General features: G+C 46.8%; 1 protein-coding gene across 1 annotated transcript in view; it reads right to left on the bottom strand.

Moving 5' to 3' along the window:
• Nucleotides 1–20,854, bottom strand: part of SHANK3 (SH3 and multiple ankyrin repeat domains 3) — a gene marked incomplete at both ends in the record, with an annotated part of 394,260 nt that overhangs the window by 307,048 nt on the left and 66,358 nt on the right.

Genomic DNA, 20,854 nt, shown 5'->3' with positions numbered 1-20,854 from the left:
ACCTGCTCCACTTAGGGACATAATTTCAGCAGGCCACAGAAGAACTACAGAAATCCCCTTCCACAGTCTTCCCCCCGGGGCCCCCAGCCACCCTCTGCTTCGGTTTTTCAGGTGGGAGCAGGAGCCCTGACGCACATCTGTTGCTCCCTATCACTGCGTGCACCTCCGAAATGCAGAAAGGCACCTCTGTGCCGACGGGCACAGCCTCTTCCAACAGGAGCTGCTACACCCTTCCCTCAAGGAGCAGATGCCAGCGTCCGACTGTCCGCCAAAGGCGACCTTGACAGGTTTGCAACCTACGGCTTGCCCACCTGCGCCCACAGGGGCCCACCGAGGTCCTCGCAGGGACAAGTGTGGAGGACCCTCTCTGGGCGGGGGCCACGGTGCCGACACGGGATGGGGGTTTCTGTCCCAGCCTGGCGGTGTTAGGGAGATCTGAGCTGCAAAGGGACTGCGCTTGCCTATCCACAGGCTGATTTGATAGCACAAAGAAGGAAGAAAAATGTCCGTTGATATACGAGTAAAGTCTCCTTAACAGACAGTGTTTTCTGAACATCTTGACTGTAATTAAATAAATTTGTTTTCTTCAGAGTGCAATATTACCAAAAAACAAAAATGTACACCTTCTTTCTCAAACAAATCCCTAGGTCTTTCCACCCAAATCCCCCATGCCACAAATGGAGCAATGTGGACACTAGCTAAAATAAGATGCCATCAACTAGAAACACAGTTGTGTATTTTTTAGAAGCATACCTAATTTGCACATAAATTAAAATCTCTCAATCTAGTAGAAATAACTACTTAAATGAGAATAATAAAGTGGTTTGAGATAAAAAATAAAAAAGAACACAAATATTAATTTTAAAGCATTGCTATTAGCCAAATTTTTAAATGAGATAGGTAGAGGTCAGATGAGGTTCTGTGGCTTTGCTAAAATTCCCTGGGTTTTGTGCTACAAGACACAAACATAAAAAATGAAGATTACTGAAGTCTGTTGTCAAGAGGATTAAAGATGGGTTCACCAATAAGAGGAATCACCAGTAAATGAGCATGTTACAGCTGGGTCTTCTAAGGACCTGTCCTCAGCTCAGAACTGTCAATCGTTTTTAACAACAATCTGGAAGAAAATAGGAAGTGATCTCTAAGAAATTTCACACACACACACTATGTTGTTATATATGGCAAAGTCAATGGTACAATGAACAAAATGGCTTCATGCATTAATTGCCCAATGTCAAACTTTAGCAGAGGACAGATGCAATGCTTTATAGCTAGAAAATAAGGGAGGCATTTTAAGCATGAAGGTAATTACCATTTGTCGTGGTTTAGCCCCAGCCGGCAACTAAGCACCACGCAGCCGCTCGCTCACTCCCCCTCCCACAGTGGGACGGGGGAGAGAATTAGGAAAAACCTCGTGGGTTGAGATAAACACGGTTTAATAGGACAGAAAGAAAGAAGGGAACAATAATGATAATACCAACAAAGGAATGTACAAGAACAAGTGAGGCCCAATACAGAGATTGCTCACCACCCCGTGATCGACAGCCCGTCCCCGAGCAGCGATTTCCGCCCCCCGGCCAACTCCAGTTTATGTACTGGGCATGACATCGGATGGTAGGGAATATCTCTTTGGCCAGTCTGGGTCAGCTGTCCCGGCTGTGTCCCCTCCCAGCTCCCCGTGCACCCCCAGCCTGCTTGCTGGCAGGTCAGCACAAGAAGCTGGACTGTCCTTGACTGCTCAGCAACAACCCAAAACATCAGCACATTATCAACAGTTCCTCATCCCAAATCCAAAACACAGTCTCACACTGGCTTCTGTGAAGAAAACCAGCTCTATCCTGGCTGAAACCAGGACAGTATCCACCCCTTATTCCATACCATTTACGTCATGCCCAGGTCCTATACTTTTCAATACATTCCAATTATTCATTATTACTCTTCCTGTCTTTTAATATATACACACAGATATCATTTTCTTAGTCCATGGGCCATCACTTTAAAATGTCTATGGAGTTCAGTCAGTCCATGACTCTGGGCTTCATCCATCATAGCAGTCTCTCAGGGCAGGGGAGATGGTATGTGGTGTTGGATTGTCATCTGACACGGTCCATGTCCATGATCTGCAGGTCGAAGATGTCGATCTCGAGGGATTTGTTGGGCGCAAGCTGCTGAAGCCAGTTCTGGTTTCATCACTGCTGCACGTTGCTTGGTTTCAGTGAAGCTCATTCTTCATCAGTCTGGGTGATTCTTACTATAATACCATTGATATGGTAGATAGCAGCCATAGTAGTAATGTCATACTGAACAATTAACATAATACAATTCAAATCATTGACTGTTTTCACCCAAAATCAAGTCTCCTTGAGGTACACATCGGACTTCCCCATCCTTCCGCATTACCCACCAAGTGCACCCAGGTCCCTGGGCAAAGGCAATCCCACAAACGGGTTTGCCTTTTCCTAATGCAGGAGTAACCCAGACTGTTCCTCAGCATGTTTCTCACATGCACCACAGGGACTTTATCCCCTTCTACAGTACGTAGAAGTTTTGATTGGGCAGGGCCGGCTCTATTAGTAGATCCCCTAGTGTTGACTAACCAGGTGGCTTTGGCTAAATGTTTATCCCAATGTTTGAATGTCCCATCACCCATTGCTCTCAGTGTAGTCTTTAACAGTCCGTTGTATCGTTCAATTTTTCCGGAAGCTGGTGCATGATAGGGGATATGATACACCCACTCAATGCCATGCTCTTTGGCCCAGGTGTCTATGAGGTTGTTTCGGAAATGAGTCCCATTGTCTGACTCAATTCTTTCGGGGGTGCCATATCGCCATAAGACTTGCTTTTCAAGGCCCAGGATAGTGTTCCGGGCGGTGGCATGGGGCACAGGGTATGTTTCCAGCCATCCGGTGGTTGCTTCCACCATGGTAAGCACATAGCGCTTGCCTTGGCGAGTTTGTGGAAGTGTGATATAGTCAATCTGCCAGGCCTCCCCATATTTATATTTCAACCATCGTCCTTCATACCAGAGGGGCTTTAACCGCTTGGCTTGTTTGATCGCAGTACACGTTTCACATTCATGGATAACCTGTGCAATAGCATCCATGGTCAGGTCCACCCTTCGATCCCGAGCCCATCTATACGTTGCATCTCTTCCCTGATGGCCTGAGGTGTCTTGGGCCCACCGAGCTATAAATAATTCACCCTTATGTTGCCAGTCCAGATCCACCTGAGCCACTTCAATCTTAGCAGCCTGATCCACCTGATGGTTGTTTTGATGTTCTTCGGTGGCCCGACTCTTGGGTACGTGAGCATCTACGTGACGTACTTTTATGACGAGATTCTCTAGTCGGGCAGCAATATCTTGCCACAATTCAGCAGCCCAGATGGGCTTGCCTCTGCGTTGCCAGTTGCTCTGCTTCCATTGCTGCAGCCACCCCCATAGAGCATTTGCCACCATCCATGAGTCAGTATAAAGATAGAGTACTGGCCATTTTTCTCGTTCAGCAATATCTAAAGCCAGCTGGATGGCTTTCACCTCCGCAAACTGACTTGATTCACCTTGTCCTTCAGCCACTTCTGCAACTCGTCGTATAGGGCTCCATACAGCAGCTTTCCACCTTCGATGTTTGCCTACAATACGACAGGACCCATCAGTAAACAGGGCATATTGCCTTTCGTTCTCTGGCAGTTCATTATATAGTGGAGCCTCTTCAGCACGCGCCACCTCCTCTTCCGGTGATATTCCAAAATCTTTGCCTTCTGGCCAGTCCTTGATCACTTCCAAGATTCCCGGGTGATTAAGATTTCCCATTTGAGCCCGCTGTGTAATAAGCGCGACCCACTTACTCCACGTAGCATCAGTCGCATGATGTGTAGAGGGGACCCTCCCTTTGAACATCCAGCCCAGCACCGGCAGTCGGGGTGCCAGGAGGAGCTGTGCTTCAGTACCAACCACTTCTGAGGCAGCTCAAACTCCTTCATATGCTGCCAGTATCTCCTTTTCAGTTGGAGTATAGCGGGACTCAGATCCCCTATATCCTCGACTCCAAAACCCTAGAGGTCGACCTCGAGTCTCTCCTGGTGCCTTCTGCCAGAGACTCCAGGTAGGGCCATTCTCCCCGGCTGCCGTGTAGAGCACATTTTTAACATCTTGTCCTGCCCGGACTGGCCCGAGGGCTACGGCATGAACTATCTCCTGTTTGATTTGTTCGAAGGCTTGTCGTTGCTCAGGGCCCCATTTAAAATCGTTCTTCTTCCGGGTCACTTGATAAAGAGGGCTTACAATCAGGCTGTAATTTGGAATATGCATTCTCCAGAAACCCACAACGCCCAAAAATGCTTGTGTTTCTTTTTTGCTAGTTGGTGGAGACATAGCTGTTATTTTGTTGATCACATCCGTTGGGATCTGTCGACCTCCATCTTGCCATTTTATTCCTAAAAACTGGATCTCTTGTGCAGGTCCCTTGACTTTACTTTGTTTTATAGCAAAACCAGCTTTCAGAAGGACTTGAATTATTTTCTTCCCTTTCTCGAAAACTTCTTCTGCTGTGTTGCCCCATACGATGATGTCATCAATGTATTGCAGATGCTCTGGAGCTTCACCCTGTTCCAGTGCAGTTTGTATCAGCCCATGGCAAATGGTAGGGCTGTGTTTCCACCCCTGGGGAAGTCGATTCCAGGTGTATTGGACACCCCTCCAAGTGAAAGCAAACTGTGGCCTGCACTCTGCCGCCAAAGGGATCGAGAAAAACGCGTTAGCAATATCAATGGTGGCGTACCACTTGGCTGCCTTTGACTCCAGTTCATATTGAAGTTCTAGCATGTCCGGCACGGCAGCGCTCAGTGGCGGCGTGACTTCATTCAGGCCACGATAGTCTACTGTCAGTCTCCACTCTCCATTAGACTTTCGCACTGGCCATATGGGGCTGTTAAAGGGTGAGCGAGTCTTCCTGATCACTCCTTGGCTCTCCAGCCGACGAATCAGCTCATGGATGGGGATCAGGGAGTCTCTGTTGGTGTGATATTGCCGCCGGTGCACTGTTGTGGTAGTGATCGGCACCTGTTGTTCTTTGACCCTGAGCAACCCCACCACAGAAGGGTCCTCTGAGAGACCAGGCAAGGTGGACAGCTGTTTAATTTCTTCCGTCTCCAAGGCAGCTATACCAAAAGCCCACCAGTACCCTTTTGGGTCCTTGAAATACCCTCTGCTGAGGTAGTCTATGCCCAGGATGCACGGAGCCTCTGGGCCAGTCACAATGGGGTGCTTCTGCCACTCATTCCCAGTTAGGCTCACTTCGGCCTCCAGCACAGTCAGCTGTTGGGATCCCCCTGTCACTCCGGAAATACAGATGGGTTCTGCCCCTATATGGCTTGATGGCATCAGGGTACATTGTGCACCGGTGTCCACTAAAGCCTTATATTCCTGTGGGTCTGATGTGCCAGGCCATCTAATCCACACAGTCCAATAAACTCGGTTGTTCCTCTCCTCCGCCTGGCTGGAGGCAGGGCCCCTCTAATCCTGCTCATAGTACTCGTTACCCACTTCTTGTAAATAGGAATCAGAAGTCCCTTCAAGAGGATCAGAGGTGAGATCAGCTCTTCTATTCTTTCTGGGAAGTTGCCCACTGGAAAGTGGAGCGACGATTTTCCTCGAGGAACCCAAACCCCCTTTTGTAATTGTTTTTCCTTGCAGCTCGCGTACTCGTGCCTCTAGGGTCGAGGTAGGTTTTCCATCCCACCTCCTCATGTCCTCTCCGTAGTCACGCAATTGAAACCACAGGGTGGCTCGTGGTGTGTATCTTCTGTATCTTCTCTCTTGAACAGAAGAGCGCTTACTCCTAATGGCTGAGACACTGATCCGTATGGGTGGAGGGTAGGGCATATCCTCTTTGAATTGCCGGAACTCCCGGGACAGTTTCTCTATAGCAGAGACGCAGGCCTGTAGGGAGGAAGAGAGACTTTCTTCGTATTGCCGGAGTTGGCCAGCCAATTCATCCACCGTTGGTCTCTCTCCGTCCTTCCAGGCCATTACTGCTAATGAGTTGGCATATGATGATGGTGCACTCCGTACAAACTTCCGCCACATAGGTTGCGTGCAATTGACTTCATCTGGATCTTTGGATGATTGTCCATTGTCCAAGTCACCATAAATCACTTCCAGCACCGCTAGCTCCCTCAGGTACTGGATACCTTTCTCCATGGTGGTCCACTTGCCTGGGTGACATAGAACATCTTCCTTGAAGGGATACCTTTCCTTCACACCCGACAGGAGTCGTCTCCAGAGGCTGAGGACTTGTGCACCTTTTCCAATTGCTTTGTCAATGCCTCCTTCCCTAGAAAGGGATCCCAGCTGCTTGGCTTCCCTACCCTCTAATTCCAGGCTACTGGCCCCATTATCCCAGCATCGGAGCAGCCAGGTGACAATGTGCTCACCTGGACGACGGCTGAAATCCTTTCGCATATCTCGCAATTCACTCAGGGATAGGGATCGGGTAGTTACCGTCTCTTTTATAAGTTCTTCCTCTTCCTCCTCTTCAAGTGATGACTCGCTCTCTTCCCTCTTCAGTCCTTGTGATGGCCCTGCTTCAGAGCACTCTGCCTCCTCACTCTCTTCCTCTGGCTCCTTCTTAGCAGAATCTTCCTCCTCCCTTACTAAACGAGCTGACTTCCGCTTCCAAGATTTCTTCTTTTGTACAGGGGCAACTGATACCAGGATGGGCTGGTTCTCTGGTTCAGCTGCAACAGTCTGAGTAGCTACAGTGCCCGCCGTGGGGGTTGGAGTAGTGGCAGTGCCTGCCACAGGGGTTGGAGTAGTCACAGTGCCTGCCACATTGCCATCAGACCCAGAGAGCCTCTCTCCCCTTTGCATAGTGTTAAATAGGGTTCGGTAGGCATGGGCCAGGCCCCAGCACATGGCAATGATTTGTGTCTCCTTGGAGGTGCCAGGCTGACAGCATACTTCTTCCAAATATTCTGCTAGTTTATCAGGATTCTGCACTTGTTCGGGAGTGAAGCTCCAAAACACCGGAGGTGCCCACTGCCCCAGGCATTTGCCCATGCTGTTCCACACACCCTGCCATTCATAACTATCCAGCCTTGGGGCAGATCTCCGGGTGATATTCTTAAATTGCTTGCCAACCTTAGACAAAACCGAAACAATGTTCCCCAGAAGTAGCAATAGAGGTATTTTAACTACCCAAGGGTGTTCAAAATACTGAAAAATTATTGTGATGAAGGAGGAAATGTTATGATAGAGGGTAGCAAAGGTACCATTCTGCATTTCCTCCATAAAAAACCTTTCAGAGGCAGAAGTATAATTGCTAATCGTCTCCACAAGACTGTAGCCAAAATACAGTAACGGCTTTAGTACAGAGCTCAGATGATACCACATTAAGCTCAAGGTCAGTGCTCTAAAAACAAAATTGACAGGCGAGACATTACTAATCATTGCAGAGTACAGCAGCCCGCAGAAACCAACACCGATCCTTAACATGTACAGCAAAGACGAGAGCATGATGCAAATCAAATAAACTGATATTGTGACCTGCAACTTGAGATAATAATCTCAAGCCTCGTGCCCCACGTTGGGTGCCAAAAAGGACTGTCGTGGTTTAGCCCCAGCCGGCAACTAAGCACCACGCAGCCGCTCGCTCACTCCCCCTCCCACAGTGGGACGGGGGAGAGAATTAGGAAAAACCTCGTGGGTTGAGATAAACACGGTTTAATAGGACAGAAAGAAAGAAGGGAACAATAATGATAATACCAACAAAGGAATGTACAAGAACAAGTGAGGCCCAATACAGAGATTGCTCACCACCCCGTGATCGACAGCCCGTCCCCGAGCAGCGATTTCCGCCCCCCCGGCCAACTCCAGTTTATGTACTGGGCATGACGTCGGATGGTAGGGAATATCTCTTTGGCCAGTCTGAGTCAGCTGTCCCGGCTGTGTCCCCTCCCAGCTCCCCGTGCACCCCCAGCCTGCTTGCTGGCAGGCCAGCGCAAGAAGCTGGACTGTCCTTGACGGCTCAGCAACAACCCAAAACATCAGCACATTATCAACAGTTCCTCATCCCAAATCCAAAACACAGTCTCACACTGGCTTCTGTGAAGAAAACCAGCTCTATCCTGGCTGAAACCAGGACACCATTGTAACAACGTCCATGTTACACAGGAATGTAATGGGTGTCCACATGACTAGCAACATCATCCAAGAAAAAGCTAGTGAAATATTTCCTTAGCTCAGCAATAGCTGTGAAGATAAGGGTTTGGTAGAGGGTTATTGGTAATGGTCTATAATCCTTCTACAATCCTCCTCACACTGGGTGCAGCCACTGGGAGAGAGCAGCGCCAGACGCAGCACAAGAAACGATGGAAAACGCGACCACTTGTCACGACTAACATTCGGATGCGCTGCTGATGTGGTACCAGGGGAGTTCTCAGAAGACCTCAGTGGAGTCCGCAGAGACGTCGGGGTGGCCGCAGTGGAATCACGGTCCACTCTTCCACCAAAGCAGGATGGAGATGGGGAGTCCTGGTTCATACTCACCACGCACCAAGGGAGATGAAGAGCAGGTAACCATGGGTGAGCTCCTGGGACAGGAGAGCCTTTCTCCTCCTCCCCACCAACCCCCAAAACCACCTGCTGTGCAGTTCCCCAGCTCTCATACCCCAGCTCTTTAGCTAGGGCCACCTCCAGCCGAAGGCAAAAGGAAGCTAGAGAGGAGAGTCTACTGAAGTTATGGTCTTTTAAGCACCATCAGTTATCTTCTGTGCCAAATACCACTGCTTTAATTTCTGTTGTTATTACTGACTTTCAGTTACTGCTTTTTCACAGTAATTTCTGTAAAAGCTCTTCCTTATTTATGCTAATTTTTAATTATTTTGAGAACACATATTTGGCCCTTGCAGTGTGGTAAGAACTCAGACTGCTACAAACTTCAGGTTGTGTATAGGAACTGAAGTATCCTCATCAGTCCCTGCTCCAGGCATCTACTTCCATTTCCACATGCAGTTAAATCACCAGTCTTTTTTCAATATCTCAGTTTAAAAGAGACAAAATTTTCAAAGAGGCAAAAGACACAGAAAACAAAGCTTCAAATTGTCCTTTAGTCTCAGTTATTAATATGGAAAATTCAACGGAAAAATCTATCATGTTATCTTGAATCCCGAAGACTGAGAAAGGTCCAAATAGGGCATTTCAAGATGCACTGAATGAACTGCAGCTAGCAATTTGTTCACTAAATCTAATCTAATCACTATCTAATCTAGGATTTTAGTGATTACACTCTGCTAATTCTTGGAAATGTGCATATCCAAATATATGCTTGAAGTAATTAACTAGTAAGTGCACAAGATCCATTGCAGCAAGCAAGAATCAGCAAGACGACGCACTGCACGCTGCACAGCGGAAGGAACTGGTCAATGGATGTTAAGAAGGAGCTGCAGGCCGGACTCTGCCTGTGGGCTGTCAGGCAGCCGAGCTCAGCAGCGTGGGCGATGCCCGTGCTCCCCGATGCGCACTGGACTGCTCTAATGGGAAAAGCTTGCATGGCAAAGCCAGCACCCAGCTGTGCACAGCGGCTGCTCCAGTGCACCCAATCCCCGATGGTGCAGCCAAAATCTCCAACAGTAAATTGGGGCCAGCAGACAGGAGACGTACTTGGGAGTAGCACCAGTGCTCAGACGAGCCTGGGGAAGGAGCAGGTGACATGGTCCAGCTCTAAAAAGCTGCTAGTGGGACCGTTCCTTCAACCAGTGGGTTGTAAGGAAGCAGAGGTGGGGACTGGCACAGCTTCTGGGAGGATTAGCTTGCGCAAAGGGCATCCTTGCAGTCCAGCAGCCTGACTGGTGACAGCGGCGCAGGACCAGGGCACTGTGGCCAGAGCACTCTGCTCTGGCAGCTGGAGCACAAAGCAGGTCCAGTCCCGGGAAAGCTTGCAGAAGTTCATTTCTACTCCACTTAAAGGAGTCCTTTTTCTATGTTTTTGTCTTGTAACTATGTTTTCTCTTCATTGTGCTAAAAGAAGCTTAGGATGAAAAGCATCGCTAATGTTTTAATTGCAAACAAGGTATTCTGACAATCCTCAGGCTGGTGACTTTTGTGAAAGCAATGAATCCAAACAAGGCAGCGTTGAGGAATACAACATCTGAGCTCCTATACCCAGAACCAGACCAAGATCCCCCATTCCTGCCAAATGCAACCAACTCGGCTCTGGATCAGGTGTTATCCACACACCCCCCAGAAGCCGGCAGCAAAGAGACAACTTGAGAGGACAGTCACGGTGTCACACGATGTGGATGCTCCTCTACAGCCTTCCAGAAGAAACAAACTGCAGAGTGTCCTCACATTTTGGGGGTGTCATGAGAACTGGAATTCACAGTGCTCCAACACAAGCAGAAACAACCTCTCCACTCCGATACCAGAATTTATAAAAAACATTTAAAAATAAAATCTGTGTTACTTTATAAAAAAAAATTTTAAATAAAATCTGTGTTACTCCAGGTCTTAATTTATCGCTTAGGAAAAGGGAGGTTCTCTGATCAAGCTGAGATGACAACAGGCTTGACATGGAAGTTTTCATGCAAACTACTGCAGAAGAGGGTTTCTGTCTACACAGTGTTCCTATACAGACCTATAGTACATAATAACAGAAAATATCTGCCTATGACATATGCCACCTATAAGTAGAACCTCATGGTACTGTTTTTCAGCTGTAGGTGAAAACATTACAAGATGACATTTTATCTCCAATTTCAGTTGAATGCAAACATAATTTTTGATTAATCTCCAGTTGCACATTGATTCAAAGAGATGCCACCAGTTTGCCTAAAAAAAAAGTTTAAATCAACTAAAGTAACAGATTTTAAACTGAGAAGGACGATAACCTTTCAAACCGCAAGCAATTGGAGTTTCAGCTAGTGTTTCCCCCATCCAACCACAACTGCTGGCTGAACCACCACTTTCAGCTGTAGCTTTCAGCCACTAAAATTGAAAGCAACAGAAAATATATCATACATGAATGTTGAGTTATTCAGGTTGTTAACCGAGCAATTGCGCCTGCATTTTGAATGCACATGCCACAGCTAGCAGACAGTCTGGATACTGTGCAGCCAAAGCAGGAGAGGAGCAAGCTCCCTGTGCCTTGGGCAGAGGGTTTCTTCCCTAACAGTAGGCAGAAGGTTGAGAAAGCACTGTCATGCACAGCAAGTATTTCTCCCCAATTACTTATTCCTGCTATTTGTCCTCACCGCGTATTGGGGCCACAGCCCATATTGCTGCACACAGTCAAGAATATTTCTTTGTAAATGCAATGATTTCCTCTCATTCTCCTGCTGTTCCCCAGTTGTCACCCAATGTTAAATATTGAGGATTGCCTTTCTCTTTTCTACATACTAAACTATCACTCAGGCTAGGGTCTAATTTTAGAATAACGGTAACTTCTCAAGTATTTTTTTTACACTCTTAAAATGTACCTACAGGAAGCAACTGTGAAATTTTTCCTTTAATCTCTTTCAAAGATGGCTAATCTTTCCTAGAATATCTTCCCAGCAATCCTGCAGCACTGAAACGTGAATGTTGGCAAACTGGGCTACGACCGTTTAAGACCTGGCTTTTCTCTGCCCTCTCACCCCAGCAGAGTCAGGGAAAGGAGGACACGTGCTACACTTGAGCTGCCCCAGTGCAGCTTAAAACTACTCCCAAAAGCAGCTTAAATGAAGATACCAGGCTTTGTGCTGAAGAAGCTGGGACAACGCCGTTATCTTCCCATTGGCTCTGCTGTGAGGGTGGCACTACAAAGCACAGAGTACTTTACAGTGCAGCCAGTGTTACTCAAAAGTCCATTAACTGGATTTAACTCTGCGGAAGAACATTCCTCCAAGCAGGGGAGTCCAGCTTGCTTCAGGGAGATGCCCACATGCACCACCGACAAGCAAGGGAATGCTTTCTTCAGAAGAATTCAGCACAGGACAGGCATGCAACACCCACACAGAGGAGGCATGAGGGAACCCCGGTGTGACCAGACTGAAAACCACTCATGTCTCCAGCAAACCCAGCATTGACATTAGAAATACAAATGGGCTGTGGTAAGAGTAGAAGAGAAGAATGTTTCCCTCCTAACAAGGACAACTCCTGCTGTAAGAGAAGATCAGGTTCGAGACCCCCTGAGGAACGTGAACATGCACAAGTCTATGGGACCTGACGAGATGTATCCCAGAGTCCTGAGAGCATTGGCTGATGTAGTTACCAAGCCACTCTCCAGGATATTTGAAAAGTCCTGGCAGTCAGGTGAAGTCCCTGGAGACTGGAAAAAGGGAAACACTGCACCCATTTTTAAAAAGGACAGCAAGGAGGACCCTGGGAACTACCGACCTGTCAGCCTCACCTCTGTGCCTGGGAAGATCATGGAACAGATCCTCCCAGAAGCTATGCTAAGGCACATGGAGACAGGGAGGGGATTCGAGACAGCCAGCATGGCTTCACCAAGAGCAAGTCCTGCCTGACCAACCTGGTGGCCTTCTATGATGGAGTGACCACATCAGTGGACAAGGGAAGAGCTACCGATGTCATCTGTCTGGACTTCTGCAAGGCTTTTGACAGGGTCCCCCACAACATCCTTCTCTCTACACTGGAGAGATACGGATTGATGAGTGGACTGTTTGGTGGATGAGGAATTGGTTAGATGTTGCATCCAGAGGGTAGTGGACAACGGCTCAATGTCCAGATGGAGAACAGTGACAAGCAGTGTCCCTCCAGGGGTCCCTAATGGGACCAGTACTCTTTGATATCATCATCAATGACATGGACAGTGGCATCAAGTGTCACAGATGACACCAAGCTGAGTGGTGTGGTTGACATGCCTGAGGGACAGGATGCCATCCAGAGGGACCTGGACAAGCTTAAGGAATGGGCCCATGTGAACCTCATAAGGTTTAACAAAGCCAAGTGCAGGGTCCTGCACCTGGGTCGGGGCAACCCCCAGTATCAGCACAGGCTGGGGGATGAAGAGATTGAGAGCAGCCCTGATGAGAAGGGTTTGGGGTTACTTGTGGGTGAAAAGCTGGACATGAGATGGCACCACGACCTGGGCTGCATCCAAAGCAATGTGGCCAGCAGGGCGAGGGAGGGGATTCTGCCCCTCTGCTCTGCTCTGGGGAGACCCCCCTGCAGGGCTGCATCCAGCTCTGGAGCCCTCAGCACAGGAAAGATATGGACCTGTTGGAGCGAGGACAGAGAAGGGCCACCAAAATGCTCAGGGGGCTGGAACAGCTCTCCTCTGGGGACAGGCTGAAAGAGAAGGCTCTGAGGAGACCGTATTGCAGCCTAACAGGGCTTAAAGGGGGCTTGCAAGAAAGATGGGGACAGACTTTTTAGCAAGGCCTGTTGCAACAGGACAAGAGGTAATGGTTTTAAACTAAAAGAGGGCAGATTCCGACTAGGTCTAAGGAAGACATTTTTGACAATGAGGGTGGTGAAACCCCGGCCCAGGTTGCCCAGGGAGGTGGTAAATTCCCCATCCCTGGGAACATTTAAAGGTCAAGTAGGATGCAGCTCAGCGCAACCTGCTCTGGTTGAAGATGTCCCTGCTCACTGCAGGGGGGTTGGACTACATGGCCTTAAAAGGTCCCTTCCAACCCAAAGATTCTTTGATTCTATGAACTTGGATGATGAGTCTTGGACCATGGCTGCTATGTGTCCTGGGAAAAGCAAGAAAAGCACATGCTGGAAAGAAAAACAGAGTAAGCACAAGCACTTTGGTAGCCCAGAATAACTGGGCAAATGCACATCATCCTTCCCATCTACAACACAGATACATCCCTTTCTGAACTGCTAGAATTCAAACCTCAGGCAGGTCTACATGACTTCTCCCCTTTAAAAGAAATAGTTCATGAGCAAGGGGAGACCTCTGCTTTCTGTAAAACCTAGCAGGCTGCAGATAAGACTATTAATTTCCCCATGTTGAATCTGATCATGTATAATGACCCACAAATAATTTCTGCAGGGACATTTTTTCCCCCGGGTCAAGAGGGGAAGAAGAAAAGGTTACAGAAAATGAGAAGAGAATGAATCGTTTTTGTTAGAGAGCTATACTGAAAAGTCTTTGTGACAGTAATACTGCATTCACTGCCTCAAAAATCAGCAGAGCAGTTACAAACTGCCTTCAGACGGGGATGAAGCGAACACTTGTGTTGCACAGGAGTGGCTGAAGAAGAAATCTTTAGCTGCTGGAGGGCTGAATTTCTAAAACCTCCAGGGTTTGGGTTACCCCCCTCCACTTCCATACAAGGAAGGAGAATAAATGGTGTTTGTAATTATCCAAGCTGCTGAAGACATGGCCACACAGAAAGAAGCATTTGGTGTCAGGGCCTATTTGCAATATCCCTGGTAGACTCATCCCTAGAGACACAGTGGATGAAAGAGCACTGCTAATAGCAAAGCTGCTCTGCCTAAAAGGAGAGTAGATTTACTAGTGATTTTGTAAAGGATGGCTGAGAAATGAAGACTAGCATTTATGCACTGCAGCTTTTTCTATCTTTTCTAAATACCAAGCACTGGAAATACCATCATTTATTTATTCCTTCTCTTGAAATCTTAGTTGGACATCTGCCCACAGTCCCATCACTTTACTGATAAACCTGAAAGCTCTGGGTTAAAAATTCAGTGTAGAAGTATTCCCAACCAAGCAAAGACTAATGTTTTCAAAGTATCTAGGAGAGAGGAAGCTCAACTTGGCAGCAAAGTAGCCTTTTCTCTCTCCATGCACAGTATCCCTGCAGATCCTAAAGGGAGATACAGAGTAGTAGGCAAGAAAACTCTAAGACCTTTTGGAAAGAGAGTGTTTCCTCTCTGTGTTTATATCCTCTCTAGTTTCAAGTTTTACCAGATTCCCACATCTGAGAGTCCTGGCTGATGGGCGAGGCAGGCATCTCCTGGCCAAGATGGAGAGGAGCACTGTTTCAGAAGGATTTGGGACAAGGATGTTCAAAAAGTCCCTGAAAAGCTGAAGAAGGCCAAAGCCAAAAAAAACCCCCACAAAATCTAAAAGATTTTGGGTTCCTGCAGTTCGTGCAATGAGGCGTGGCTCCGGAACAGAAGACACTTACGGAAGTTTATGGCATTGCTGTCTTCGGAAAGTGGAGAGCCAGAGAAGGATTTATTCCTGATAACTGTCTCTGCTTTGTTATGCTCAAATATTGCTATGGGCTGAAGGAATGGAGCAAAGGCACTGTTAGTTCAGTATTGTACATTGGCTACATCGTCTTACCTATTCTGGAAGAGGATATTAAATATTAAATTAATGCTCTCCTTTCTTTATACACCCTTTCTCTGCTTCCACAGGGACTGGCAAGGAGATGGTGTCCTGCAACAGGACTTCACTGGCTTCATCCTCAGCAACTCTCTCCTTTCCCACGTTTCCTGTGTGCGGCAAGTCCCAGTGTCCTTCCCAGTTTGGGTAAGCCAACGGCCTCCTCCTTTGATTAACCTTGGGGACCGCACACACTCATTTTAGCAGACCTCCTGCGTTGCAGACTGAGACTTGGTTAAGCCCCTTGAATATAAAACTACAAGACAAAATATTCTTCCATCCATCACCCATGGCTAGCTAACGTAAAGACACAGCAGGAAGGACACAAAACAATTACATTTTTACTTTACCATTCACCAGAATAAAACACTATCCTGCACGTATGTATATTTATTTTTTCCCAAAACACGATGGTACAAAAAAGGATCACAACTGACACACATCAATCATACTGCTTAAGATACTCCCATAAGGGCCAGTATGAAAACTTGTAGCAGCAAACAAATAATCAGAGAAAAATAATTTGCTTTCTCTCTGCCCAATGCCCTAAAGTTCAGATAAAAATGCACTGGGCTCTCAACAACAGCAAAAAAAGCATTTATAGGAAACAGGGAGAGGCCTCTACTGAAGAGTCAGAAACCACAAGGATGCAGTACTTGTATACCACGTACTACTGTTGGGTTTTTAACACTGAGCATACCACTGTTGACTTCTTGTAGTGATCAGCATTACAAAACAGGCATCACACTAAGACCTTTACCAGGAGGTAGAGACGCAAGTGTCCTTTCCATTCTTGCTTTTCCGCATGGGTTTGCATACAGATCTCTAACCTGAGGCTCCATTCATATGTGCTGCCATGGTACAGATGTTCACTTTCAAAAAGAAAAAAAAAATTGCTAAACTAAAGAAAAATAGCCCAAAGATATTTATTTTGATAAAAAAGCTATTTGTTAAGCCTCTTCCAAACCAACTTTAAGATATTCATATTAAAATAACTGTCTTTGCTGCTTCATGCAGCCTTTAAAATTCATACTATAAATTACATCAGTGCCATTTCACATGGGAACGCTCTGAAAGCTTGTTAAAATATCCTCTTCCAACTGCAATTGTGCTGGTTGAAGAGGCTGCCTCCCTCAGCCTTCCTCCACTGTTTGTTCACTACCCTACACTTGGAGGGCCTCCATCCCAGCATGCTAGCTCAGCTCTTCACAGGAGTCTTGCCTAACATTTTTCAGTAAAAATGAGCAACCTTTTTTCCAAAACTTAGGTTAATTGAATTATTAGGTACTGAGCTCCACCTTATCAGAAAGGCAGTACAACCACATACAACGCCTCCAAATTCGGTGTCACAGCTATATATCTGAAGAAGCCCTACAGGTGATGAAACAGTAAATGGAGCCAGTGACAGCCATGTTATAGCAGGGCGCCTAACCTTTGGAGAGTCTATCTGGAAAAGTCCTTGTTTAAGGAGTCTGAGGTCCTACCGCTATCAGAAAGGCCACTTGCGTGATCCCCCCCAAGCACTGCAAAAGTGGCAAGGGACAGCACTGACATGCACCAAGCTGCAGCCCCATGAAGAGACCACAGAGGACAGAGCTGCTTGCGTTTCACTCAGGGTTGGGCAACGCACTGACAGTATCGCAGTATCACAACGCTGCACACGTGCAGCACCGAACTGTACCACCACGATTGACTGCTGATACTGTCACAAGACCACACGGTCCATAATGCTGCGTCCATGCTCTGCCACACAGGGTCCCTGCCTCCTCTTCATCTTTCATTCAGCAATTCAGGAAATTCTAGTTTAGTAAACAAGTCCAGTGAAAATAGCACCACCAGAGAGAAGTGTCATAGGGAATATGGTTTCTTCTTTCAGGCATGGATCTGTTCCAGCAGCACGAGTGGAAGGGCTATGCCAAGCTGGATGCACTATGCTTTCTACAGAGGGAAAGAATGAGTCCTGCATATGAAGTGTGATCTGGCGACAAATGAAAAATATGGATCAGAAGTGCACATCACACCACTGTGTAGCACCTTAAATACAAACACTTACGGGAGGATAGCTGGGCAGCTAGACTCAGGAGCCAGCCCTGGGAGAAGGATCTGCAGGGAGGGAACTGGGGAGACAAGAAAAAGCAGGAGAGCAGAGTGTCAAGACGGGCAGTACCAACCATGACCAGCGCCTCTGCGATGAACCCAGCTGGGAGGAGCAAGCAGTTACTGTAGAAACACCCACGTCCAATACAAAGCAAAATGAGTACATCAGAGAGGGATGGAGAAGGGAGCTTGAGATGTTTTTTCTTTCCTAGTCTAACTCTGTATTCATCACTACTAAAGCCAGAAGTGAAATAGTTTTTAAAAAAAAGGACAAATGTATTTTACTGTCTATGATTTCTATTTGCTTTCAGCAAGACCATCAGCTCCTATTTCTCATATTTTATACAACGATTCACGAGGGGCTCAGGTCCTGAAAAGCATCACCAAGAAAGACTGTTCTAAGTGTGAGACCAAAATAGTGGACTGTCTTCCTCAAGCCAAACCCAGAGGGATGCACATGTAAGCATGGGTACGTAAGCTCCCACCACAGTTAATGGAGACGTGGTGGACAAGTCAGTGGCGCGTGGCTGAGCTCACCTCCAGCAGCCTGCGGATGGGACTCAGCCACCCCAGCGAGGACCCCGTCTGGCACCGCAGGTGCCGATCCCACCCGACCTCCCGGCCGTGGAAGGAGGCAGCTCTCCTGCCAGCCCCGCATCAAGCCTGCCAGGTCCACGCTGGTGTCTCGGACCCTGTGGCGTGAGGTGCCCAGTCCAGGCGACTGGCTCCAGCCTCAGGACTGGCTCCTCCTCACACGCTGACACGTGGCTGGGAGCCCTTCACCACAATCTGGAAATCTTGCCAAGGTAATGGGAACCATGCAGTGGCACTTCCGTTTACACGTCTGAACATAGAAGCTGAGGATGGGCCACAATTTTCCTTTACTGCTGGATGAGCCTGTGAAATTAAAGGGCAGAAATTTGCTAGTAATGGGGCATGGGGACATGGAAGAAAAGCTGCAGGACAGAAAAGTCCATGTGCTCATCCCAGAGATCACTTCAGTCCTACAAGCAGGACAAGGCATCGGGCAAAAAACACTGGAAGTGACTCACCAGCCACACGATGGGAACAAAACCGAGACGTTCCAGCCCATTCTGGAGGATTCTCAGTGAATGACTGGACCAGTACTTCACCGAGAGGTGAGATAACGATCTTGGCTGAGAAATAGGTAGAGCAAATAGGAAGATGTTTAACTAAGAACACAAGCAAAATGATTTCAAAGAGGGAAACTGTCGTGGTTTAACCCCAGCCAGCAACTAAGCCGTTCGCAGAAACACAGCACAAATGCACCGTGTCAGAAGCAATTAAACCCATCTGACAAAGACTGTGAGGAAGAATTTTTTCTTCCTCTTTGCTCATTGCAAAATGCTAAGAGGCTGGATAACAAGAAAAAGGGTGTGAACTACTTTTACTGATAATAAGAACTGTGATATGATTGTCAGTACTGAAATCTACAGACAATTACACCATTTTAGGATATTAGGGATGCCTGATTGTTACAAGAATGAGAAAGTACTGAGTGGGCAAGGAGGACCAGAGAAACAGTTTACATTAAAATCCCAGCATCTATCATATGGCCACTGATTATTCAGAACAGGACTTTGAATGCATGTGGATTAGCGTCCGAAGAAATAAGTTAAAAGGTCCTTCATAAGATTTTTTTACAGACCACTAAGGAAAAAATGCATTAACTTCCAAGTGTTTATCTCCAAGTTGTATAAATTAACATGTGCACTATCAGGGCAACTTCAGCTTGAAGGAAAATGCTGGGTGTCCCATCCAACAAGCAATAAAACATCATTTCATTTTCTAAAAAAGAAAAAATGGATCACTTTTCTATAGATACTGTTTCGCTCCAACATAAGGGAAGGCTACTTTGAATCTCAATGTAGTGAATAAAAAACTTGGCTAAATACTTTACTGCTATCTAGTCTACTAGGGATGATGTAGAAGGAAGAAAGTCCCAACTAGCCAGGTGAATAGTTGATGCTTCCTAAGGGAAATTACATTCAGTAATTGACCATAGGAAATGTGGGAAGTTTAAAAATAAAAAGAGGAAGTGAAAGGCAGTTTTTTGGGAAGTCTTGAAGAACAATTTGCGTGTGACCCGGAACTACAACTCCGTAACTCAAAGCGGAGAAGCACTGCCACGTGCCTCCCCCAGGTCAACAGCAAAGTGACAGCGGCAGTTACAAAGAGACAACTCAAACAACAGTTCATGACGAAATAGATAGTGGTCAATATGAACTGAAAATTAGAAAATGAAGAGTAATAACAAGAAAAAATGCCATAGGAGTAAAGAAATCCACATTTCGCCTGGCAAAGGACTGTCAGAGAGGGGTTTTGCTGCTGTTGTTTAAATTTGGTAATACAGAAATGACTTCCCAGCCCCTGTGCAAGCCAGTCAGTCACTAGGCAGATAGCGTATAATTGCTAATAAATACAGATAGCAAAATGACCCATAATTTCTTTTTTACTTTGCTGCTGTGGAAATACATTCTTTTCCTTTCCATTAGCAAATAAAGATTTTTACCATGAGCTACCCGATATTGAATACATTGTTTACATCTAGTGAATGGTGTACGTCATCTTCCTTATCCTCCCCCTGAAGACCTTCCTGGTACAAAAAAAGTTAAATTTTAATACATTTTGAAATATTGGGACATTCAAAAAGACCAGAAGAAAAGCAGTGTCAGACCAATGTTCAAAAAGGAGCAAGTAAAACAATCCATGAAACTACAAGTCAGACAAATAACACTGATCCTGGGAAAATGCTGGGAAAATTTATTTGGAATTTAATTGACAGCATTAAAGAATACCTGTATTATCAACATCACGCAATCAAGCTTTAGAGGAAACAGGTTTTCCTACTGGAACGTAGTTCCTTTCCTCAGTAAACTACAAGTCTGATTGATGCAGATAGCCATACTGATGTAAAACTCACACTTGGCTGAGTCCTACATGACATTAAAAATGAGTGGTATAAAATGTCAGCCAGGCATGTTCCAAATGAACAAAAATCCAGCTGAAAAGCGGCAGTCAGAGCGGTCACTGGGGAACGTGGCCAACCACGTGGGCGCTGAAGAGGCTCTTCAGGGTGTTGGACTTGACTCTATTCTAGATCCTTATCAATTATCCTGAAGTAAATGCAAATCTCTGATCAGATTTGTAGATGCCACAAAGGCTTGGAAGAGTGCTAGGAGCAATTGGAGCTGGACAATCCCAGCACCAGGAACAAGAGACACAGAAACCCTGCAGGATGATGCACTTGAGATGCTACACGTTGGGGAGGAGATGTGCTGCCCTGGGCGGCTGCAGCTGCTGCACCCCACGGTCACAGCTCTGCGAAATGCTCCTGTCTGGGGGGCCAAGCTGGACCTCCCCAGCCGCGCTGCTGTGGTCAGTAGCCCGGGGGAGCAGCGCGCTCCCACCATGCTCTTTCTATCGTCCAG

This window comes from Phaethon aethereus (genome assembly GCF_964289735.1).
Source record: "Phaethon aethereus genome assembly, chromosome: 1".
Taxonomy (NCBI): domain Eukaryota; kingdom Metazoa; phylum Chordata; class Aves; order Phaethontiformes; family Phaethontidae; genus Phaethon; species Phaethon aethereus.
The sequence above is the reverse complement of the archived record's forward strand: the minus strand, read 5'-3'. Positions and strand labels throughout refer to the sequence as shown.